Here is a 27,249-nt window from a genome sequence, read left to right on the forward strand (position 1 = left end):
GATTTGACTTTCAAACTTTCCGTCCCTTTACTTAGGCATGCCATTCTTGGTGAAAATGTTCAATAGTTTTCAAATTAATTGAAACATGGAAAAAGCCACAAAGCATTGCAACACAACGCTTTGTGACCTCGTAGATCTGCTATCTTTGAGGAATAGGGCTTAAGTGGTTAAATATATATATATATATATATATATTTAAAAAAAAATCATATCTGTCGGGATCAGCATCAGACTCAACCTTCTGGCATCGGTCGGGCTCTGTTTCAAAGGAGCAGCCACTGATTCCACTGCGCTCTCAGAATACATTGGACGAGCTTCACTGAGCTCCACCAACCCTGATTTCCCTACCCATGACTCATCTGGCCTCCGAAACAATTCCATGCTGTGGTGCTTCTGTCCCGTGTGACACACTAAGGGCCGATTCATACTCCTATTTTACCGCTGTTTCGGCGCTGTAGTGCCGAAATTATTTTGGCTCTTCAGAAATTTTCAGTAGCACCGAAGAGTCGACTTTAGGACGGTATCCGCCCCCCCCCCCCGAACCTCAAATGACGTCACATTGTAGGCTCTACAGAGCCGAACCGACTTTTATTCGGCTCTAAAATAGGAGTATGAATCGGCCCTTAGTCATAGCAACTCATAGAAAATGGTAAAAGAAAGGGCCTGAGTTTGTGTGTAGTGGGTAAACCGACATGATTCACATGCCCACATTGCTATGTATCGTTCTCCTTCTAAAGCCCAAACCACGCCAAAGGCGTATGATGGTGTATGATATAGTATGTCCTGTTGCACGTCGACCCAAGTCCAGCCAAAGTGATTCAACTGGTTCAATTCAATGGCCCAAACAACACCAATGGGTCGCCATGCAATGATGCAACTCCTCACAACCGTTTGGTTGCAAGGAGTTGCATGGCGACCCATTGGTGTGGTTTGGGCGTAAGTGTTATGTTACGTTACATATGTACTGAGATTGCAACAAGCAGCCACATACTAGTGTATACTGTGCCCAAACCAAGGCTCAGTTCACTAGGGATATCAGCACAGATGTACTAAAGTTACAACACAGCTCTACCGCAGGTATAGAGTTGAGTTTAGCCTCACTTACGTCTCAGTGAGGCTAAACAGCTGACATGATTCAGAGAACACGTTCCTACAACTCCCTGAACAATATGCTTCCGTCAACCCTGGCTAACATGCACATTACACATGCACATTTGCACTTATTTCTGTCCCATTAACCTGGTCAACCAAGCTATACTGACCAGTCCACATGCACAACTCTGCATCAAAGAACACAGGCGTTTGTCAGGTGAAACCTGACAAATGAATTTGTCAAATGTAATGACGACTTTGGCTCCTAGTCGGTATTGGTTACTCAGGTCACATGACCAGGAAACAGGTGACAGGAAGCAGGTAACAGAAATCTTTAGAGCTGTGTATACGCAGCCACGCATGTGCACATGCATGCACACATTCGCGACCATGATAGACTTTGCTATGGGGCTATTACGGGCTAGCAGCATTAGCGTGTTCACAGTGTTGTTCACCCAGTGACACCCAGTGGAGCAGAGTAAGTTACTATATGAGTGGTGCTCAAACCTTTTCATGTCAAGGACCCCCAAAATATTTGAAGATCTACAAAAAATAGCAGATCTACAAGATCATAGTGCGGCATGAAGTGATGCGCTATGAGCTTGTATAAAAAATGTAAAAGCTTGTCAAATCTAAAATGACAAAGCTGGAGCCGGTTTTAAGAAATACCGACATTATTTCCCTCAGTGCAACTCAACATTCCATTGGATTCCAGTGGGTCAGGACACAAATCAATCCTCTATAGAGCGTACCAAAATCGCCAACCTTGTTGGCTTGTCTGGTTTGTTTACATTGAGCGACTATCCGGTGTGCTTGTATACGTCCTTTTTTTTAACTGACCTCACAATGGTGCAGACTTGCTCAGTAAATAAGTGCCACAGCAGGTCACATCGAGGGAATGAGCCTGAAAACAGAATTTGATTTTCAGCTTTCCAGCATGGAGACAGCATCAAGGAACCCAGATTGACGAGTTTACAAAAAGATGGCTTGGATCTCGGCTGTACAGCGCACGGGCGCAGACACATAACGTACAACAAAGTATCTAAGCACAGCCGTGTTTGTTCACGACATTTTCCTTGTAAGGTATTTGGGCCCGACGTTCTTTCTATCCATCCATGTTGTCGCCAAGAACGAGCTCAGTATTTACAAAGATATACCACCGTCACTCTATTCTGAGAGATGTGGGCTAGAGTTTAAAGCCCACAAGAAGGCCGACGCTAGCTTTTAAGACGCCGCCCCCCTCTTGGTGACGTTTTTACACCCTATAGGGCAGAGAGCAAACGATGGTGTCTGCCTCTTTGACAATGTTGCTATGGCAACTGTAAACATTCCATTAGGTGCAGTATGATTTTTTTTGCACCTGATTGTTTGTTTCCACTTAAATTACACGTGACTTAACCCATAGAATTAAAATGGATGAAACCCTTGCACACCTGGATGTGCACGCACGCACACACACACACACACACACACACACACACACACACACACACACACACACACACACACACACACACACACACACACACACACACACACACACACACACACACACACACACACACACACACACACACACACACACACACATAAAGTGGGGAGGGGGAGAGTGGCCATTTTTCAGTGCTGTTTTGTCAGTGTGTCACATTGTGGCTGTGTAGGTCAATTTTCTTGTGTGGACAATCATTTGTTTGAACTGGACATACTGTAGCAAACAAGCATCTTTGCCCACAGCTGAAGCATAACATTAGCTGTAGGCGGAGGGAAGGGTAACTATGTCTGGCCCAAAGACTCTCGCCCACATGAACGCTGTCAGGGAGAGAGGACGTATGACAGCATGAGCACAAACTATCAATGGAGACGGAATGAATTAATATCATTCGCATTCGCGGGAGACATGAAAGCAGAGAGGAGGAGAAAACCTTGGGGGGCGGTAGAGGAGTGCGGGGGGGGGGGGGGGGGGGGGGTTGGGGGGGGGGCAAAGGGGAGTGATGAGTGATTTGATGGGTAGGGGTGATGAGGCTTGAAAAGAGGGATGAAGCCAGAGGGGGCTGATGAGAAAGCAGGTGTAGATCGGGTACAGGTTTAATGCAAAGACTGGTCAAATGAACAAGATGCTCTCCACAGTAAAATCCACAATAATTTAACTCTGGGTCTATATTTGGTATATTTTGTAGACTTGCTGAATTATAAATGGATACATGAACACTGAGGATTTCACTCTATCCTTTGAATCCTCACTGGTGAATTCAAACAGGGCGATATATACTGTAAAAACAACATTGAAAAGGTAAAAAATATATACTGTAAAAACAACAATGAAAAGGTAAAAAACACAACATTATTTAACCCATGCATATGATCTTGAAATGACCATGTGGCAACGGATTTGGTGGGTATTTGATCTCATCACCGGTGGCAGAGTCAACAATGCAGCGGTGTTGATTTATTGATTTATTTGAATTATTTTATAATTTCTTACTGTCCCACAGAAAAAGGATAATGACCCCACAGCAACTCACAGTTTACCCAAGCAGCCCCCCATAGCTTCCCCCCATAGCTCCGTCTGAACGAAAGGCTGTTACTCACTTCAGGGGATATTCATGACACGGGGAATCAATACAATACAGAGTCTTTTCAATTCCATTCAAGCGTGTTAAACAACAGGGAGCTAAAGCCTAAAATCCCCCAAAGGGTTTAAATGGGGTTAGCTGTCGTTAAGTCGTCACATAGCCTTCGTAACCCTTTACAAAAAATCCCCCGGAATAAAATATTTCTTGTGAAATAATGTCAAAATAATAACACATTTTACGCCAGTCCGGTTTTTCTAACTTGTAGCGGTACCTCCACCCATTTCAAAATCTTTACTGATTTCTGCTATCCAAAGAGCTTTTTTTTATTCTGCTATCTCTACTCATTTAATCGTTCCATTGTCCACACTGCCCACGCACAAAAATTGGGCACTTACTTTTTCCTGACAATGTGCACAGTGACATTAATGCACTTGACATCAAGAAAAATCTTGCAATTATTGGTGGTTTTGGTGGTTATTTCCCTCCCTGGCACTTTCCAGCTTTATGCCTCTATGTTATGCTATACATTTCTGTCTGCTTTTATGCATCTGTGCATACTGATGATGTATTCTTGTATAGTGTACATGGTCGCTTTGCAAAATATATATTTTTTAATTTACAGAAATTAGTACATTTATCAAAAATAATATTCTTCAGTAGCTAAGTTATAAGTACTATTAAGAAAAAGTCTCTTTCATGAATGTTTTATTGTTCGTGATTTTGCTTTGTTTTTATCTCTAAAAAGAAAAATTCTATGTATTTTTCTTTTTAGTCTTCATAACTTTTACATTATTATTTCCCCTCAAACATCATACCCAGTGTTCCGTTTCAGGTATATCTGCTGCTGCTGTGGGCTATATGAAAGTTGCATCTTACTTTGGGTTCCGGGCATGCGTACAACATGACCCGGCGTGCGTGCCTGCGCGTGTTCCAGTGCGCACACGCGTGCGTGTGTGTTGCCTACAGGTGACTCATCGCACTGCAGATGACCACAATGTTTTTCTACTGCTTCTTTGTTCATAGCTTCATTTCCACCATTCTCTTTCCTGTAATTCTTGTCATCGTCCCCGCCTCCCGCCTTCCTTGTCACTCTCCTCGTCCTCTCTCCGTCATCTCTCCTCTCGCCAATTGAAATACTCTCTATTTATTTGCCCGTGCTGTCTTTTCTCCCTACAGTACATCAACGATTTTTCCGCGTGTTATACATTTCTGTGTTTCCGCATTACATAATAGCCAATCTGATATAACATCTACGGACACCACAGCAATGAGATGGGGAACAAAACAGCATGAGTGAGAGAGAGAGAGAGAGAGAGAGAGAGAGAGAGAGAGAGAGAGAGAGACAGACAGACAGAAATGGAGTGAAAGAAAGAGAACATTTACATTCTGACGACAGCACAAGAATTGCTTGCATGCGTGTGTGTGTGTGTGTGTGTGTGTGTGTGTGTGTGTGTGTGTGTGTGTGTGTGTGTGTGTGTGTGTGTGTGTGTGTGTGTGCATGCGTCCCTGGCGCATAACACACTATGCCTATATGCATGATGTCCTGGCTGGTATAATCATCCAAGATGTTACAAACTGATTGGCATGACAAGCATCACAGAGAGGTGGAGGAGAGAGAGAGAGAGAGAGAGAGAGAGAGAGAGAGAGAGAGAGAGAGAGAGAGAGAGAGAGAGAGATAGAGATAGAGATAGAGATAGAGAGAGAGAGAGAGAGAGAGAGAGAGAGAGAGAGAGAGAGTGTTTTTGGGGGCAGCTGAAAGAAAGAGAAATAGAAATAATGAAGATGATGGTGATGATGATGGTGATGATGAGGGGTTGTGAAGCGAAACAAGAGAACAATGAAAGACATGAGGTTCAATTTGCAACCCCCAACCCCCCCTTCTTTTTATCCCCCCCAAAGTCAATCACCCCCTTCCAACAATCAGCCATCCATTTAGCCCTCCATCACTCTCTGCCATCCTGTTCTCACTTCTACATTAATTCCCATTCCATCCTATCCAGAAAACCAGGATATTATGTTTACTAAAACATAACTTTACTCAGGTGTGAAAGACAGTAAACTATAGTTGATTATGAATTAAAAAGATTAGTTTTTACATTTTTCTTCAAACTTTTTACTTTATTCTGCTGCAATTGACATTAATAAAGCCTGTTGATTTACCTTATGAATTAAATACCCCAAAATGTGTCCAAGTCGGGGGAAGATTAACATTATTTGATATTTCAGAAATAATGTCAGATTTTGTCCACTATAGTAAAATATTTTGCTGTTATGATTGATAAACAGACATGCAAAACATTTATTTGCATGTAAATTGTGTCAAATATACACATACTGTACATACAATATTAATTGTATTGTATGGAAATAATATATATAAATGTAATATATAAATAATTACAAATAAAAAAGAAACAAATTGTAGACAGGGAGTGAAACGTACATTTTCAAATAGATTACGCACGCATTCACGCACACACACACACACACACACACACACACACACACACACACACACACACACACACACACACACACACACACACACACACACACACACACACACACAGATTGTTTTGGATTACTCTAACCAGGCTAATGATCTCCTCAAAGGGCCAACAGGGACTCTTCTGGTGCCATCTTCAGCCAGAGGCCCCATGGGGACCCCGGGAGAGGCTCAGGGGTAATTAAAATGTAAATGTGTGTGTGTGTGTGTGTGTGTGTGTGTGTGTGTGTGTGTGTGTGTGTGTGTGTGTGTGTGTGTGTGCATGCGTGTGTGTGTGTGTGTGTGTGTGTATGCGTGTGTGTGTGTGTGTGTGTGTGTGTGTGTGTGTGTGTGTGTCACATGCACGTTATTGGTGCGATCAAGCGTTAAGCGGCTGTTAAAAGGACTCGGGGGCCTTCAGCCGCCTCTTGGACATTAGCTTTATTTGAGAGATCTGAAAAGTTATTTAGTGACAGCTGGGATTTCTCTCCCTCGGGGCCAGTCGTGGGGGAACAGCGCGACGGCAGACAGGAAATATAAGAGGAAATGAGCTGTCTAGTGAAATGGCTGGAATACAGTGAGGGTTGAATTGTATATTTGTATTGATTAATCTAAACAAAATAATCATCTAGTCAAATCAAATATTTTCTTTTTGCTCCATGATTTTAGATGAAAACTGATGAAATTGATGATTTAACTTGTCATTGTTGATGAGGATAATGCCCCACAATTAATAATTCAATCAATGAAAACAGTCGGTAATGTGTAGTTCTTATCTGGCAAGCAACAGCAGAAACAGATCTCTAAATGTGGAATATTAACAAGTCAGTATCTTGTCAGTCATTATATTGTATTGAACACTTTACTTATCACTACGCTTAATCTGTTTCATGTCTTTGGAGATTGGAGGTTTTGCTATAGTGTTGGGCTCGATTCATATTAGTTGCATACCAGTGCATCAAAAATAGACTTGGAAAAATAGACTTGGACTAGGATTGTGAGCTTGTAGATCTGCTAATTTTGGTGCGCCATGTGGCATGCAACCAAGTGTAAATCAGGAATCACTATATCTGGTAAGTCAAAAATGTACATAGGTGTATGACTGCGCTGCTTGCCAAAAATAAACAGATTTTCAGCAAAGGATGCTATCATACGGCAATGTATAAATTGGGCTTCAGGAAAGATTTGTTTGACATACAGTACATACAGCATTGTTTTGTTTTGAGATCAGGATGCAAACCGTATGCTATACTTCAATTGTGTTAGGTGTCCTTCAGCTTGGAATGTAAGTCTCAAGATGCAGAAGAAAGTGAGTGCTTCACTGACTGGAAAGCATGAAAGCATGCATGCCTTTTGGCTTTTTTTGTGCAGCTGGCCATTTGCCTGGTTGAGGGCCTGTAGCATCAAGCATCAACGTTAAGTGTTGTATTGTCAGACACTACCTCTAGACTCAACCTCTTAGTGCCAACAGTATAACATTGCCAATCAGCAGTCTATTCCTTTCACAGTCTCACTCTCGCCCCCTCTGCCATTTTGCTCCTAACCGTGGCGTGCTGTTTGGGAAAATTGCACTCTGTGGTGGAAAGGAAGGGAAGGGGATGAGAGAGGAGGGGGTGGAGGCGACTGATTGCTCCCATTGTTTAAGAGTGGGGTTCGAAGCCTCTTAGGGAAATAATTGGCATACAACAAGGGTAATGTTTTTGGATGGGCGAGAGAGAGAGGAATACAATAATGAAAATGTAAAAGAAAGATGGCTCTAGGATCATGGAGAGGGATTGCTGTGAATGGGGTAGAATGGCAGATGTTTGGAGCAACAACGCCATGTGGTGCAGGAAATCATATCCCCAACCAAATTCACAGGAAATGTGACAGCAGCATTTTCAACACACGTCTTACGTTATTACGTCATAATTTACTCTAAACAAACATTAAAGTCCATAGACTTGGCTGGGGACAGAAAAGTTCATAGACTTGGCTGGCCTATGACGTAATTTCGGAAAGCCATGCATTGGAGGCCCTCAAAAAAAATTCCAGTGGTGAAATGTGTGTGTAAATCTTTTATTTTTCACATGATTTAATGTGAATGAAAACAACGCGCTTCCGAAATCATACATACAAATGTGTCAGCCCTATGCAGAGTCCAACATTTCATTAATTGGTGGGTGGCACGCAGCATATTCCTACTGTGTGTTTTTTTCCTTGTCTGTTTCAGCCACAGGAATCAAAGTAGACTGTGATTTATGTGAATGGAGAGGATCAGAATGAAGTCTTTCCTCTTTGATCATCAAAATGACCACTCTCGTGTGGTATGTACGAGTATGTATATTGATATTCTGATGCATTTCAATTTCAACCATTTAAAATAGTCTGGAGAAGGTCATATTCAAAATGTTATTATTATTTATATTTGAAAATATGATGCTTCATGTACTGTACATAACCTGAATTAGACCTTTATATGCCAGAATGCACTGTCCATAGTTTGGCCATGCATATCGTTATATGTATGTTGGTTTTCACAGACATACCGACAGACATATCGACAGACATACCAACAGACATACCGACAGACATATCGACAGACATACCGACAGACATATCGACAGACATACCAACAGACATACCGACAGACATACCGACAGACATACCGACAGACATACCGACAGACATATCGACAGTCATACCGACAGACATACTGACAGCCGATTTGCTCATGACGTAAATTCTCCATTCATTGTCAATGGCAATTAATGTTTGTGTTAAGACAGAATCTAGCGCCCCTCTATAACAGCAATATAGTAGGTAAAAATACTCTAGGCCTATAATATACTTTGTTTGTCCTTTGATCAACTGTGTTGGTTAAGTGACATTTCTTCTACAGAAGAGAAATAGTAAATGTCATTATACTGTATACAATATGCGTAAATGAGGATTTCCTAGCAATAGCAGCAATGCTTGAATTTCTATAAATGTTTTTTTTTGTGGCTTTCACCTTTATTTTATTTTATTTTTATGGAGGGACAGACAGTAGGCTGACAGGAAATGGGGAGAGAGATGGGGGGGTGACATGCAGTAAAGGCCGTCGGGATCGGGAGTCGAACCCGCGGCACACTGACAGACTGGATTACCAGCCAAGGTGCCTGGCCCATGCTTGAATTTCTAATAGCAGGTTTAAGAGAGAGACGATGCATAAAGTCTAGGTTTATACCGATGGTCCAAAGACAACAATGCAACCATTGTTTGCACCCCAGAAATCCCAGCCGTCACTAAATAACTTTAGATTTTCCTTTCTAAGCTGTAATACTTTTTTTGGGGGTTTTTTTGGGGGGGGGGGGTATAGGTGTTGCACCTCAAGGTCGAGGCACAACAACATTGTTTAAATAAAGTAATACATTTGGACATTGAACTGGAATGGACTTGAACTTCTACAGTTGATGGAGAACAGTACATTAGACAATTTGAAATGGTTCGCAGGTAAAACCAAAAAATGCTGGGAATGTCATTGTCAATGGTGTGTTTCCATTTGTGCGTGTTCATTTCAGCAAAACTGTGCTTGTGTGTAACAAGTTGCCACACTTGCTATTTATTAATGCTAATGTGTGTGACTGTGTGCGTGCGTGCGTGCGTGTGTGCGAGAGAGTGTCATAGGTATTATATTTACAAAGTAAAATCCTCAGTGCAAATGTATTCATTTGTAACTCTGAGGATTTTACCGTGCATATGTGCACTCGTGTCGTGAATGTGCGCCCGCGCGCGTGTGTGTATATAGTGTGTCTAAATTGGAAGGCTGTAATTAAATGCGTAGACCTCGCACCACTATCTCCTCCTCCAGCCAGTGCCGGTGACGCACAAACCGCAGCACAGCCATGAGTCATCAGGCCCAGAGGATCACCGCCCCTCCTATCAGCCTCCACCCCCCTGTCTCCATCCATGCACCTCTAGTTCTCTAACCACCCCCTGTCTCCATCCATGCACCTCTAGTTCTCTATAACCACCCCCCTGTCTCCATCCATGAACCTCTAGTTCTCTAACCACCCCCTGTCTCCATCCATGAACCTCTAGTTCTCTAACCACCCCCTGTCTCCATCCATGCACCTCTAGTTCTCTATAACCACCCCCTGTCTCCATCCATGCACCTCTAGTTCTCTATAACCACCCCCTGTCTCCATCCATGCACCTCTAGTTCTCTATAACCACCCCCTGTCTCCATCCATGCACCTCTAGTTCTCTATAACCACCCCCTGTCTCCATCCATGCACCTCTAGTTCTCTATAACCACCCCCTGTCTCCATCCACTACACACTTCTCTAGAACAGTGGTTTTTAACCCTTTTCATTTTATGACCATTATTTATTCGTCATTTTGAGCCACAGACCACCATTTGATGAGATGTATCCTCTCAGACCCAAAACTTTTAATAATTATGTTGTTATCGATACACAATTCCATGGTGTATTGACGTGGTACCATAGGAGAGATAACACAGGCAAACGGTCAAAATAACAATACGTCTACATTCTCAAATTGTGTAGACTTCTTGAATTAAGGAATGCAGATGTTTAACAATAATTTACGGGACCATTTGGTTTCATTTTACGCTCTCGAGAGTTAAAGATCTATAAGGGTTCATTTGGTTACCAACTGTTCATCATTTAGCTGGGGACCACCTGGAACCCCCTCAAGGACCACTGATTGATATCCACTGCTCATCACAGCCTCCAATCCATCCACCTCTTCTACACAGTTCTCTATAACCATCATAGGCTCTATAGATTTATTTTGTTTTGTTCTTTTGTTTATTAAAGCTTCTACTGTATACAAACTTGTAGATCAGCTATTGTGAAATTGCCAATATACAGGGTTAAAAAGTGGTGGAACAAATTTAGCTGGGGAGCCCTTAGAACCTTCTCAAGGAATAGTGACACCATCCGTGCCTCCAGCTCTACAGTATACCCACTATCCACCTCTATAACCAACTCTCTGCTTCTGCTCACTGTACATTGCTCTGTCCCACTCATCCTAAATTACTCATCCATCCATCCATCTCAACCCTGTTGCCTACTAAGTGAAATCTTATTTCAATGAATCAAACATTAGTCAACCTGTGGTAGTAGAGTGTTAAAGGGACACTTCATCTTTTTTGCCCAGTGTCATGGACACTGGGCTCACTTCCTTCCTGGACTACAATTCCCATAATGCTTTGGTGCACTGCTCCACCTTGTGGTTATAGAGCGCCGCAGTCCCGCCCCCTTTCAGAAAAGCGAGTGGCCCAGGAAATGAAACCCCAATGCATTCTCCCATCGGCACTTCTAATATAATTTATTTAAAGACGGTTACGCCGCGGACAAAGCCAACTCGGATCGTGACAAATCATGACAATGAACACAATGTTTTGGGCCGATCAAATCATTAGAAAGAAGAAAAGAAAGTCAGGAGACAACATTATTTGTTTTGTTTTTGTTCTGAATCTTCTAAACGTCATTAACATATTTATTTTTTTAGCAAAAAGGGTGAAGTGTCCCTTTAATACAATATAACTATATCTGCAGTGGTTGTAAATTATCTCCCCACTCTTCAGTATTGGGTGGACAACAGTATACTAGCTGAAGCTCACAGCTTATCATAGCAATATGTCCTCTGACCAAGTAGGGATGCTTTATTGGCAGAGCAGTAGACATTTGGAAGCGTACAAATGTTAAGAAAATAGACCTGTGTTTGGTTACATTTGTACACTCTTTGAGTTACACTCAAATGGATAAACACTGAGGATTTTCCCCTGCGTACCCCTTTCACGTAAAATACACACACGCACCCCCCCCCACCCCCTCACCCCCCCCCCCCCACACACACACACACACACACACACACACACACACACACACACACACACACACACACACACACACACACACACACACACACACACACACAAACACACACAGTCACACACACACACACACACACACGCACACACACACACACACACACACACACACACGCGAATCAGCAGATGCTCCTCCCTATGTATGCTCCTCGTTTAGATTCCAACTTATTTCCACATCAATCCATGCTCCCACTTATCTTTCAATATCTGCAACCTCCCCCCCACTCCCCCTATCCCCCACCCCTCAGTCGATGGGTCTCTGGCCCCTGTTATCTCCCCTGTTAACCTTTCCACACCCACCCGGGAGCTGCTGGGAGCTAATAAGCTTATAGCACAGGGACACAGCCAGACCGGGAGATAGACAGACAGGAGAGACCCTATGATGCAGTCAGTGAGCTGCTTTGGTGAAGAGCTGGAAACAAAAGGATAAGAGACTATAAGAGAGAAGAGAATATACGCCGCAGAAAGACGTGCATGCACAGAGTGAGAGTGAGAGAGAGAGAGAGAGAGAGAAAGAGAGACGTCCTTATGAAGCAGCTTGAACCACTCAAATACTACACTGTAAAACCTTCTGTGTTCATTTAACTCTGGGAGCGCACAAACATAACCTCCATTTGGTTCCACTCTCACCCTCTCAGAAATAAATGAACAAACACTGAGGCTTTTAGTGTGTAAAAAGAATGTGAAAGGATATAGCTCGGACTGTGGGAGAGACAGAGAAAAGAGCGGCGATGACAGCGTGGGCACACAGAGATTGAAACAGACGGACAGAGAGAGAAAAATGAGAGAGAGAGAGAGAGAGTATAGAGAGCCGGGCAATATAATATTGTATTGATATGGGACTAGATATCGTGTGTGATATTTGATATCGTACTATCATGATGTGTTTCCTTTCCTGGTTTTAATCACTTAAGCCTTTTACACTTTAAAAAAAATTCACATTCCAAAAATAGCAAGCTCCCAAATGCGTCGGATTGTGACAAAGATTTTGTCCATATCGCCCAGCCCTAAGAGGGAGAGAAACGAGAGAGAAATGGAAATGAGAGGGAGCAAATCAGAGGGAACAGGAATGCGTGAATGGGAGAGAAAAAGAACACAATTTAACTCATTTGCCACCTGGTGTCCTGAATCATTATCTGACTCATGCTAATCTCTTCCTCAGTCAAAGACTGAAATACACTCATGCACACATGCACGCACGCACGCATACACGCACAAACTCACACACTCACGCACTTAGCGACACCCAAACCAGGAGTCAGAGGCCACCACTGAAGTGTAACAAGAATGCAAAGGGAGTGTCTTTGAAAGACACAGAGCATAATGAAGAGAGGTGGCAGCAGGTGACATCAGAGAGTCATGGAGGACTGAATCAAGGGAATCTCTGAACTCTCTGAAGGAGTCTAAGCCTTGTATAAAGAAGAATTGGAAGAAGAAGAAGAAGAAGAAGAAGAAGGGATGTTCCAATTCCATCACGAGTAGGAAGGAAAAAATATTAAATTCATGACTCATAAAAATGTGTGAGTCCCGCCAACGCCCTGTAAAGAGAGAGGGTTGTATCTGCTGCAGCGGGGGGGGGGGGGGAGGCAATTTCGTGCTTTAGTTGGTGAGGTTATCCAATTAGTAACAAAACATGTGGCTGAGTGGATGTATGCCAATATGCCTATATGTTCCTGATGGATGTTTTATCCAGAGAAGACCTTCCACACAAATATAGCAGTGCTGTCTGATGAAATACTACAGTTTGGGTGCAATAGTTCCGGGTTAAGCACAGGGAATGGATACAAGCTATTATCTTTCCACACTAATTGACGAAGGCGTCGGTCATCTGTCCGGCCTACTACTACCACACCGCTCTGCACAAGCCTCCACATTACGCAGAAATATATCCTGCATGCATGCCGTGGGGAATGTTAAAGACTACATTCCATGCTTTTCAATATCATATTTACCGTGCAGTCTGCATTTTTATGATATATAGTATAGTATAGTATTGCCTTTCCTTCAGAAACAGCTTCCTTGCTCTGATGCAAAATACATCACAAGTATTATTTGGTGCATTCAAAGTGACACAGAATGGTGCAGAAGAGTTGTGTGTTCCACAATCACATTTAAAGTTAGCTTAAGCCTGTGCTAGTGAAATTGTATCAACATACTTTATTGGTTAATGGTTGGTTAATGAAATAACGTTTCATTGTTTTATTGCTGAATTATAGCTTTAATTACACAACACAATTTATGCTGCAGTGTACCATCATGTAATATAACAGCCTTTCTGGGTGGGAATCCCTTTTGGTGTTTTACCCCTTCAGGCCGGGAACCCATTTTTGGGTTCTGTACAGTATGTATTGTATAGTATTCAAAAATGTAAAAAAAAAAAAAAAGTGATGCTGCTATATAAATATTTGAAGTTTTTCAGAAAACTTAGGTCATGATTTAAAGGCATTTTTAGCACCGGCCTCAGGCCTAAATGGGTTTAATGAAATTCTGGACTATAGCACTGGTAAAAGGTGAAGCAATGGAAGGATCAAACTGTTGTTGGATCTTCTTTCAATTGTTCTTTGAACCATTAAAAGACTGTGGGCTGAGTGGATATGAAGCTGCCATGAGCCACCAGCAGAAAAGGAGTTGAATGAACGCTCTGTATTGTCGCTAAAGTGAATAGACACGTCACTGGTGAATTACTACTGATGCTATGGGCTTGTATAATTTCCTATACAAAGACAGTCAGTGGTGATCAGTGGTATTGGTTACCGCATCACTGTGAAAGCTGAATGAAGGCTTTACATATACTGAAGCTTGAGTTATAAAGGTTAATTATTGGGTAGGAGGCGAGCAGCGAGGAAATGAATAAATTAGTTGACAATGGCAATGACGTATATCCACTTTCTGCCCCTTAACATCTATATACATGCCATGTTTCCACACAGGCACTGACCATAGTTTGATGGCACTCAGGATGATTAGTCATCATAGACTACACGTCACACAGTGTGCCTATTTGAACAATGACACATTGGTTAATGTTGTGGTTCTATCCTCTTGTTATGATGGATGTAGCTACAGTGACAATGCATCACTGTCCTTGTGTGATTTAGCTTTGATTCGTGGGCCTTTTGACATCTTCCATGTGAAGAAGTGAAGCTTGAAGAAATGTCAAGCTCATCTCACTACTACAGTCACCGACTGTTGCTTTTTGCTAAATTCAACACAATTCACAATATTGTCCTGAATACCGTTTACAGTATATGCAATCTTTTATATATATATACACTTTGGGATCATACAGTACTGTGTACTCGTGTAGGTCCTACCAAAACCTATTCCTGTATGCCCTACCTTGTACAATTATAAATATAAAGTTGCAGTATCATTAAGCAGTATTTTTGTATACTAGAGGTTCACACCTACTGCGCCAATCGTCCGATTAGTACATTTTAATATAGGATGAAATGTCAGTTCAGCAGTACTATGATTGTGATTGTGATCCAGCTCATCAATAATCACACATTAGGCACAGCCACCTCTCTCCACCTATAGGAACAAGCCCTTTCCAAGGACTAGAGGGGTGCTTTCAAACTTGCACTGGAATCCAATGCCGGCTCCCTATTGGTTCAACAACTTATGTGCCCGCTTCCCAACCCCCGGTGAGCGTGCATTGCTTGAAAATAGTATTATGGAGAAACAATGATTTGTGCCTTCAAGCGCCGTAACAGGATGCTTTGAAGTTGACAAGATAACTTACTCATATCATAAGAAATATTTAGCCGTCCTCTCTAGTCCCGTAGAATTTGAATTAGTGTACAGCTCAGTCCTCATGACTATACTGTACATGAAACACAAAATGTTTGGAAACATGAGATTGCAGATTCTTAGAAGCCAGTGATAAAATATTTTACTACGTAGTATAAACACATCACACTCTGCCAAAGTGTATGGACTGGAACTGCTGAACTGGAATACCAAACTGAGGTACAAAAGGTCACTATAAACTTCAGTCAGACAGTCTGCTACCTAGTAATCATTTAAGTTCAATGATAGCATAAAGTAATATGAGTAGGGAGCCAAAACAATCCAAATAAACATTCATGCTCATGGTAGGGTGTAGCCAGGTTCGTAATACAGTTGTCAATTCATTACAGTGTCACGCATGCCAGACATGCACGCACACACACACACACACACACACACACACACACACACACACACACACACACACACACACACACACACACACACACACACATAGTGCAAATGACTACCAAATCTATGCAGCACATACTGATTTGTGTATAAATAGCTTTTCATGAGGCAGTCCAAATTGTTTTGCCGGTATGACTCTCGTAAAGTTTAATAGACCAAATTAAACCGGATAATGTCAGATTGCTGTTTTTATATGCAGATTCACGGCAACATTATGTTGTTTTCATTTTCATAAGTGCACACACATAAGTATATAAATTAAGCATGCACATTCATTGTTATCCACTTATTCTCTCCTTTCTTGTACCTCCTTAATGTCACATTTAATCGACAATTATTAATCTCTTGTACAGAGCTTGTGGAACTATAACAGTGGCCGTATTCGTCAGGGTCTATCTGAGATAGACCCTGATGAAGACCTTTTGTATTGTTTGTTCCAAGATAAATTGATATGGCCTGATGTCAGCTGAGTACCACTTACATATTTATTCACCTGTGATAATCTGTTCATTATATGTTCTCTTCACATTTTGTGAATGAAGCTTCATTACCGGTAATCACAATGTTTATGCTTATTGAGGTTTGGCCTTATAGATGGAAATGTGGCTTTCTACTCTGTGTTTCCTTACTATTGTGATTAGTCGTGTAGTCTGTTAAATATGTAAACTTTTCAAAATAATACTGTCATTTTTAGCCTGGCCTTGGACTTTTGCTGAGTGACCCTGAGTCATCTTAAGTTGAGTAGCCTTGAACTATACTATTAGCTCACAGACATATCTTCTTTAGCTGCACAGGGTTAGCTGCCATTCTGATAAATTGCTGTCATGAAAGGTACATGCTGGAACTGCCTGCACTGTCTATAACTGTCTATTTACTGTGGCTGACAGTTGCAGTTTAATGTCATGCCCAGCAGCCCAAGACACGCACACGCGCACACACACACACACACACACACACAGACAGACAGACAGACAGACAGACAGACAGACAGACAGACAGACAGACAGACAGACAGACAGACAGACAGACAGACAGACAGACAGACAGACAGACAGACAGACAGACAGACAGACAGACAGACAGACAGACAGACACACACACACAGATTCTTTCCACACACTATAATTCAACAGGTGATGCTGTAAATTAAGTTAAATATTGTTTGAAGTTTATATAAGTTTGAGCATCTGCTGCTCCAGTGGTCTCTGCACGGCCCTGCCAGAAAAGCCACATCTGGCTTGATCAAGTCAGACTTCAAGAGATCTTGAGCATTCTGGAATATACCCTGATCGCTCAAGAGTCAAGATACCTACAGTACACACCTACAGTACACACAATAAGGTATAATAAGATACCTACAGTACACACCTACAGTACACACAATAAGGTATAATCCATCTGTTCTCAGTCTGAGCATAATTATTGTGTAGGCCTATACTCATTCATCAGTACACCGGATACGGCCTGTAATAGAACACTAGGATCAGCTATGAGGTGTTAAGGGAAGTGAGGGGGTAATGAGAGTGGATGTATCATTGGGTTATCAAGTGGACACTTCCTTCCACCGATGTCACATTGAATTAAGCCCACGGGAAGCCTGCTGTGAACTCTGGCTTCCACGAACCACTCCACTCTGCACCCACTCTCAACAATGATCAAATGTCTCCTTGCCTACGCTGCATTACCCCAACATCAGGATTAAACAGACTCAAAATATCCATTTCTGAGACTGCTTCAAATTGCAATATGAAAACTAAAATGAATAAATAAAATAAAGGCTAATACCATACCAGTGTTGCAGGTAGCCGCAATTTGCAACACTAGATTTTTGAGCAGTGCCAGCCCCATCTATGCTATGCCCAGCTCTGTGTGTCTGTGCTATGTACCTATCCTATAGCGATGATTTGATTGGCTGAGCATTGTCTGTACCCCATAGTGATGAGTTGATTGGCTGAGCTATGTGTGTACCCGATAGCGATGATTTGATTGGCTGAGCACGGAATGTGATGTATGATGATGTATGACGATGTCTGATGTCCAGCTTTGTGTGTCTGTGTGTACCCCATAGAGATGATTTGATTGGCTGAGCAGTGTGTACCCCATAGCCCGAGTGGAATAGTAAGAGAGTGGCGACATTCTAGTGCTCAATCTCAATGGGACAGTTCCAATGTTTGGAACTATAGCCCATAGGCACCCGCTGTGCGGCGAGATCAAAGCGTGTTGCCACTCTCTTACTATTCCACTGGGGCCATAGCCAAATCTTTGATTGGCTGAGAAATGTGTGTAACCCATTGCGATGATTTGATTGACTGAACACAGAATGTGATGTATGATGATGTATGATGATAAGAGTGCCCCTCACTTCACACAAGTGTGATTTTTAAATAATGGGTTGAATTTAGAGTTGCAACTTGCAACACAGCCATTGACAGCCCATTCATCCAAACAGAAAAGTTTGAAACAACATTTAAATTAAACTCATCAACATTTGCAGCTGTACAAAAAGCTAGATTTTTTTATCCTCTTTCAATCTGCAGTGTTTGTTTCATAAAAATCCACCGTAGACATGATAATTGAAAAGGTGGTACGCATGACCGTTGAGTGACTTCTGACAAGCACTTCCAAACACACGGCACGGAATTTCTTAGCAGAAAATAGCTCATAAGCTTGGACTCCTCATGCATAGAAGGAGGCATGAGGTCAGTCCGCTGCCCCCCCAGGTTGGCAGAGGAAGTGTAGCGCCTAGGATTACATTAGATAATTGGCACTGGGTGAAAAGAAAACTGGGTTACAAAATCGTGGGATAAGAAAATAAAAAAGAAATAAATAAATATGTCTACGGTGGATTTTTATTTAACAAACACCTTATAGATTGAAAGAGGATAATTCAAGCTTGCTGTACAGCTGAAATCTTGGTGAGTTTAACATTGTTAAATACACTCACTTTTCTGTTTGTATGAATGGGCTGTCTGTCAATGGCTGGTGTTGCAACTAGATTCAACCCATATAAAACAAAATATAGTGTTGCAAATTGCGGCTTTGTTGCAGGCAGGGGGGCAGTCAGACAGATATTTCGTGAAGCCACTAAGGAAATCGGGACTTCCTGAAAGTTCATATAATGGCCTGTTGTGGCGCTGTCATAAAAACCCATAGCTCCATAGAGGCCCATGTATTTGGGCCCAACTTCACCTAGACTGTATTACCTTAATAAACATGGTCATGAATACTTTCTGCTTCCAGTCACCAGTTTAAAGTCTCATTTCTCATGTCATAATATTCTTTTTGGAAAATTATGGTCCCATTTATTAAAGAAATTACCATAAAGTCACGTATGTTCTGAGGGGCGTGGCTACCGTTACAGTCTATGAACGGGAGCCACCCCCCGTTCAGTCAAAATAAAAACCAACGAAGACTAAGGGGGGGGGGAGTCCCGCCTCGTTGTCTGGGCCAGCCAATGGCCAGCTGGGCCCAAACAGAGCCAGCCAATGGCCAGCTGGGCCCAAACGGATCTAGAAATATGGCGACTTACAGTGCAAGGAATTACAGGCTTCATTTTACGTCCATGTTAGACCCGGGGAACGCTTTGTCCATATTTTTTACAGTCTATGGTTGCAGGTAGTACATTTGTCTGGACAAATATTGTTTTACTCCCACTTTACTCCTACTTGCTTTGTGACATAACTGAGCTTACTGTATATATCTTTCCATCTGTAATCCTTAAACACCTTTCTCAGAGGTCTATCAAACACTCGCACGCACGCACGCACGCACGCACGCACGCACGCACGCACGCACGCACGCACGCACGCACGCACGCACGCACGCACGCACGCACGCACACACACACACACACACACACACACACACACACACACACACACACACACACACACACACACACACACACACACACACACACACACACACCTCTCCATCACAAATCATACTGTTGTACTACCATGTTCTTCCTTGTGGGATGATCAGAGTTTGTGTTGCTGTGGGAGTCTGCGATGAGTCACAACGGCAAATTACTGCAATTCAAACAACTTTCAAATGACTTCCCTTCCAGTTTGGGTGGTGTGTTGCTAACCGATAACAGTTTTAATTTCAACAAGGAGTTTTAGAGGTGTGTGTGGAAGTCAGTGAATTGTATATGCTGATTGACCTTGAGTCAGGTACAATCAGGACTACTCTTCAATCATCCAGCACCAAAAATAATACCGGTAGCCGGTAAACCTGGAGGTTGGGGTTGTGCCCAAGTGGGATATAACCCAACTCTTGCCGTTTTACTGTAAAACTCTATAACTATACTCTATTCTATATGCATTTGTTATGTATTCTTTGTTTTGTACTGAAAAGTGCACTTTTTGTATACGTATTCTATATGTTTTATTTCCTATAAAGCACATCAAGGGCTCCATTTTCGTCACCGCTAAACCCCTTATCCCTAAACTTCTTTGCCTTTTTTTACTATTTTGCAAAACATTTTTGAATAGTTAAAATGGCCAGTCTACAAGCTCACAACGTGTCAATGTAGATTGGCTAGTTGAACTAGTAAAAATAGTAAAAAAAGGCAAAGAAGTTTAGGGATAAGGGGTTTAGCGGTGACGAAAATGGAGCCTCACTAACCCTAAGTCCTAACCCTAGGATTAGATTTAACAATTTTCTTTTTTGTTTTAACCCCAAAATATACCTACACCTACACTACTGTATTCTGCATGAGCCAAAGGACTGTTTTGGCTAGTTTTTGCCTGGTGTAAACCTGACTTATGATCGCTCATGCTTCTACTAGGGACCTAGTCAGTACCTAGTCATGATTGGTGGCTTGCCTTCTAGTAGGGACCTACTGTACCTAGTCATGATTGGCTGCCCCTAAGCCATCCCATACTCTGAAACGCAGCAACACAGAAGTCTGAACCCATACTCTGCAACGCCGCAACGCAGAAGTCTGAACCCATACTCTGCAACGCCGCAACGCAGAGTGAGAGACAAGTTGACAACAGCAGCTAATGTTATGAGCGAACTGTCTGGAGCTACAGGAAAGTCACAACAAAACACAGTGATTGAACCTGTGCTATATGGTGAATCATATGGCATATTTCATCACTACTTGAGTATGTAATATTAAAACTAAACAAGAAGTTCTCTCTGACAAAGTCTGTTGACTCATGCGAAAATGTTTCTTCTGTTAGAGACCTGTTCTCACCTCAAAGCCAGTCATTATTTACCATAGTAAAGAATGTTCACAGTTCGACACCTGAACCAAAAGGCAGATTGTTAACCTTTTGAAGCTTGCTCCCCTGTGGAGAATCTAGAATCCTCTGGTGACAGTCTGTTTTCTGCAAAGTCAAATCATAATCCATGTGTTAATATTCAACTCTGTCAAGTGTATGTGCTACAGTGAAATCGAGAAACCAGGGGGTGGGAGGGGCTTCGGCATGCCGAACGGGAAGGGACTGGGCTGGGGCAAGCGCGAGGCAGTACCCAATAAAGAAAAGGCGAATGGGGGGCCGACAGGCCGGCGATCGCCTATTAGGCAATATACAGCATAGCTTTCACTCCTAGGGCTGGGACAATACCCGCATCATGAGTTACAGTGTGGTTAACCGCTGGGACACATTGCTTTTTCACTGCAGTAATAACATTGCATATACCATCACAGCGCTATTCACTTCTGCCATTCAGTTGTTGCCAACTTTATTAGTTTAGCTTGTGATTCAATAGAATTCATTTATTACAGGTCAGTTATTGTTCCATTTATGTTTTACATACAAACCAACATCAACCCCCCAGCCCACACACACACACACACACACACCTCCACTTGCAGTCACAGGACACCACTTTGACAGCAAAAGCATCATAGATAACATTTTCTTCTACAGACTAATTCTACGTGTTGCAGCATTACAGAGCCATGATAGCCATTCAAACTGACAGTCAGGCTGCCCTGAGGCACACCACAGTGAGGCATCGTTTCCTGCATGTAAGAGGTGGGTTACCAGTTCTCTATTGTTATGTGGAAAACATAACACTAACTGACCTGTAATAAATGAACTAATAAAGTTGGCAACAATAGGGCTGTGATGGTATATGGAATGTTATTACTGCAGTGAAAAAGCAATGTGTCCCACTGTCCCAGGGGTTAACCACACTTTAACCCATGTCTTAGCATGATCAAGAATATTTCCCCATACCACTGGGTGACTTAGCTCTAATGCCTTCATTGTCTCCACCAGGCCGAAGGCATGGGGAGAGAGTATGTTTTGCACTCCGTCCGGCGTCCGTGTGTGTGTGTGTGTGAGTCCGTCCGTGTGTGTGTGTGTGTGTGTGTGTGTGTGTGTGCGTGTCCGTCCGTCTGTGTACAGCTAATCTCCGGCACCGTTAACCCGGTCGATGCCAAATTTCACACACACTCCCTGGATACCAACGATGAACCTCTGCTCCAAACTTTCCAGAACGGCCTGTTATAGCGCCACCAGGAGACAATTTTTTTTATCCTCCTTATCCTTTTGAATCCTCCAGATTCTGTCCAAGAATCCCGCAAATCGTCCTCCATAGTCACGTGTTCAAGACGGATCTATCCGATATTTCATATTCCATCTTAATTGGCTAACATTGGCTTTCAAGGTTTTCAGTAATTGCCCGTTTTGAACAAAAAGCCTCAAATCATGAAAGCAGCATGCAATTCACGTGAATTCACGTGCAATTTCACAGACTTTCCTACTAGGTTGAGGAATATATCCCACACTTTTCACATTGGCCTGCAGGTGGATTTTTGCAAAACACATTTTTGGAACAAAATGCCTCAAATCATCCAATTGCCATTCAAGGCGTAAGAAGAAATGGTACCCTTTTCACATTGGCCTATTATAGCGCCACCAGGAGGCCACAACCTGACCTGCCCTGGTGGAGACCCACTTTTTCTAGTTTGAAAATGGACGGACGGACGAACACACACACACACTGTGCAAAACATACTCTCTCCCCATGTGCCTTCGGCCTGGCGGAGACAATAATTGTAGTGGAATAAAAGTACAATATTTGCCATTTAGTGGATTAGACGTAAAAGTTTTGAAAATTGGAAATGGAAAAGTACCTAAAAATGTTACTGAAGTACTTGACACGTACTTAGTTACTTTGCACCACTGATGACAAGTCTCTGTGCTTGTGTGTGTGTGTGTGTGTGTGTGTGTGTGTGTGTGTGTGTGTGTGTTGATCTTGATGCATGCATGTGCTCAGTGTCTACAGGAGAGACAAGGAAAGATTGATGGTGTGGACTGATGTCTCACGCACTGATATGAGTCGCCTCATCAACTCCCAATTCATTGCCTGCACTGTGGCCGCAGCAACGCCATCCGTCTTTGATGCCACTGCTACCTCAAAGATTGCAATGCACATTCTATAGCTAATATTCAGCGGGTAAATAAATCGCAGACAGCCACAGAATAGGGGGCGGGCAGGCAGGCAGGCAGGCGCGCGCGCACGCACACACACACACACACACACACACACACACACACACACACACACACACACACACACACACACACACACACACACACACACACACACACACACACACACACACACACACACACACACACACACACACACACACACACACACAGTGCAGACAGCATTCCAGTTCATTCGCTGGGATCCCAACGTAACTTCTCCTGCGGGCCCACTTGATACATCAGAGTGGTTTTATGTGTTTTGTAGAGCTGTCTCGACACCAAAAGACGAAACCACATCCGATGGTTGATGATCACAGTAACCAAGCGCAACAGCTCTCACAGAGACGGGCAGTACAAGGGCTTTCAGTGAAATGTGTGGGTTAATGTACTGCAGCTCTCAGCAAATTCCCACCCTTATAAAACACATAGAAGGGGGGTGAAATTGCACTGATTATGTCGTGGGCACCTGGGGTCCAACAATAATGCCACACACCATCAAGAGATTCAAGACCAAGCTCTATACATTCTGTGGCAGAGACCACGTGGTGCAATTATCCCCCCTCCCTCCCTCCCTCCAATAAAGTGGTATGGGCGGAAAAGCTTCTGTTATTCATCAGTCCTATTTTGGCACTTCCAGATAGAAGACCCTTCTAGGTACAGCTGCATTAGCACACTTACTGAAGGCACCCCCACCCTGCATTACCATAATTATGGCCAATATGTCATCCCCCCAAAAAAGAAGGGAAAATTCATCATCCCCAATCGTACCCAATCCCTTAAGATCCTTCATTTTGAGCATGTCAAATATTTTGCGCGCGCACACACACACACACACACACACACACACAGAAAGAAAAAAAAGGTTAATTGAAGAAACAATAGGGCATCTACATGGAGTCATCCTTTGTTTGTCTTGGCAGTTTGGACATGATGCAGTTTGCACCAGCGTGCTGCAACCTCCTGCCAAGGTCCATTTGTCTGCAATGTAAATTAGAGTGAAGCCTAATTGTCTCCACCAGGCCGAAGGCATGGGGAGACCACTCCGTCCGTCCGTCTGTGTGTGTGTGTGTGTGTGTGTGTGTGTGTGTGTGTGTGTGTGTGTGTGTGTGTGTGTGTGTGTGTGTGTGTGTGTGTTCGTGCGTCCGTCCGTGTATAGCTAATCTCCGGCACCGCCAAACTCTTCAAACACACTGGATGCCAATGACTAACCTCTGCCCCAAATTCTTCAGAACGGCCTGTTATAGCACCACCATGAGGCCGATTTTGCAAAACACATTTCATTACTTGGACACATTTTATCCATACATCACGCAAATCAGTATACACTATCTCTATAGAGCGTTGCAGTCCTGCCCCCTACCAGGGCCCAGGAAATTATTCTCCGTTCATTTTCCTCATAGACATTTAAAAAAGTATTTATTTAAAGACGTTTACACCGCGGACAAAGCCAACTCTTGTCGTGACAAATCATGACAACAAACACAATGTTTTGGGCCGAACAAATAACTAGAAAGAAGGAAAAAAACGGCAGGTTACAACATTTTTGTTGTTGTTTTTCTTCTTTATTTGTTTGGTCCAACATATTGTGTTTGTTGTCATGAGTTGTCACGACTCGAGTTGGCTTTGTCCGCGGTGTAACCGTCTTTAAATAAATACCTTTTGAAATGTCTATGGGAAAAATGCATTGGGAATCATTTCCTGGGCCTGGCGTCGTCATGAAAGGGGGTGGGACTGCGATATCTATGTGATCTATGTGATCAACACGGATCTGTCCCATTTCCCATATTCCATCCCGATTGGCTAAGATTACCGTCCAAAGCTTGCAGGATTGGTCCGTTTCACACATGCCACAAATCATGAACACAGCGTGTAATTTCTGTGCAATTATACACGCACATTCCCGCTACACATTTATTTTTGTTGCTTAAATAATAATAATAATAATAATACTCCTAAACATTTTGTCCAAAAATGAAAACACAGATGTTTTTGCGTAATGTTTTACGTTTTTGTCTACTGTAGCACTTTGAGATTCGGACGAATGTAAAGTGCATTAGAAATCAAATCCATTATTATTATTATTAAAAATGCAAACTGTATACACTTGATCAGTGTGGGGGTGTGAGCATGGTAAAGGGAAACAAACCTCTAATGCTGAGTGACAGTTGATAATACCAGGATGTTATATTAGCATCTGCCCTCAGGCACCACGCTTACCTCTCCAAAGCAACCGGCGCTATCAAGCATTTCAGTGTACACACACACGCACACGCGCACGCACACAGACACACGCGCACACACACACACACACACACACACACACACACACACACACACACACACACACACACACACACACACACACACACACACACACACACACACACACACAAAGCATGATTGCCTCTGTAACACATTACATTACCCTGGAAAAGTCTTTGCCTCAGGCTATCCCAACAAATTACAACTTCATTTGATCCATGCTTATTTCATTCTGCAAATAAAGCACATATTAACATACGGTACATAAGGATTGAACGAGAAACAAAGGGTATGCCTTGTGCTTACTTACATGGCCAACCTAAAGCGATCAATGACTCACTGGTTCATTTATTCAGAGAGCATACTGTACATGTTATAGACAGACCCCGCCCTCCTCTCCCTGCAATCACATGACATTACATCATGAGCTCAGTGACATTATGAATACGATTGTAGGGATATCAAAGCTTAAGATCCATATTCCACTATGGTGGCTGTTACATTTAAGCAGTCACTATGTCCTGATCATTTTGATCTCACCTTCACAAAAAGTAATACAAGATGATAATAAGATAATTGTATGATCAATTATACATTTGGAACTGAGCTCATGCTTTCGGTGCACTACATGTGTCAAATGTGAGGCTGCCTAAATACACACATGCACATCTTGTGCATGTAACCTACAAATGAATACCATGACGTGATGCCCTATTCTGGGAGCAACATTTTCAGAAATATAGACGATCCACAAAGCATTGTGAGCTTGCAGATGACATATTTCCTGCAAAGATATTTAGTGTAACCCATGGTATGCAGTCTGAAGAGGCAGCAAAGACTGGCCTCAAGATAAATGTGAAGAAGACATAACTTAAGAGGCTAAACAACAAACAGTCCAACTACAGCGAGAGAACATCAAAGAGACCGAACGCTTCACATGTCTCGGGAGCATACTTAGCAAAGATGGTGGATCAGATGATGACATCTAAAGCAGAATCAACAAGGCCAGACACGCTTCTACCTCGCTGCGACCCATCTGGAACTCGCAAGGCTACTGTCACTCCAAAATCAAATCTAAATATTCAACATCACCAACGGCAAGTCAGTTCTCCTCTATGGATTGGAGACATGGCGAGTGACCAAACCACCAACAAACTCCAGACATTTTGTTAACCTGAGACACATCCTGAACATCAGGAGGCCCGATAAAATGTCAAACGCCAACCTGTTGGAGAGAACCAATCAAAACTCCATCAGCCAGGAGGAAGTGGGGGTGGATTGGACACACCC

At 42.6% G+C, this 27,249-nt stretch overlaps 1 protein-coding gene across 1 annotated transcript in view; it reads right to left on the reverse strand.

Moving 5' to 3' along the window:
- Window positions 1-27,249, reverse strand: part of slc47a2.1 (solute carrier family 47 member 2, tandem duplicate 1) — a gene marked incomplete at its 3' end in the record, with an annotated part of 43,435 nt that overhangs the window by 15,164 nt on the left and 1,022 nt on the right. The window lies entirely within an intron of this gene.

Source organism: Protomyctophum bolini (genome assembly GCF_963924005.1).
Source record: "Protomyctophum bolini genome assembly, chromosome: 13".
Lineage (NCBI taxonomy): Eukaryota > Metazoa > Chordata > Actinopteri > Myctophiformes > Myctophidae > Protomyctophum > Protomyctophum bolini.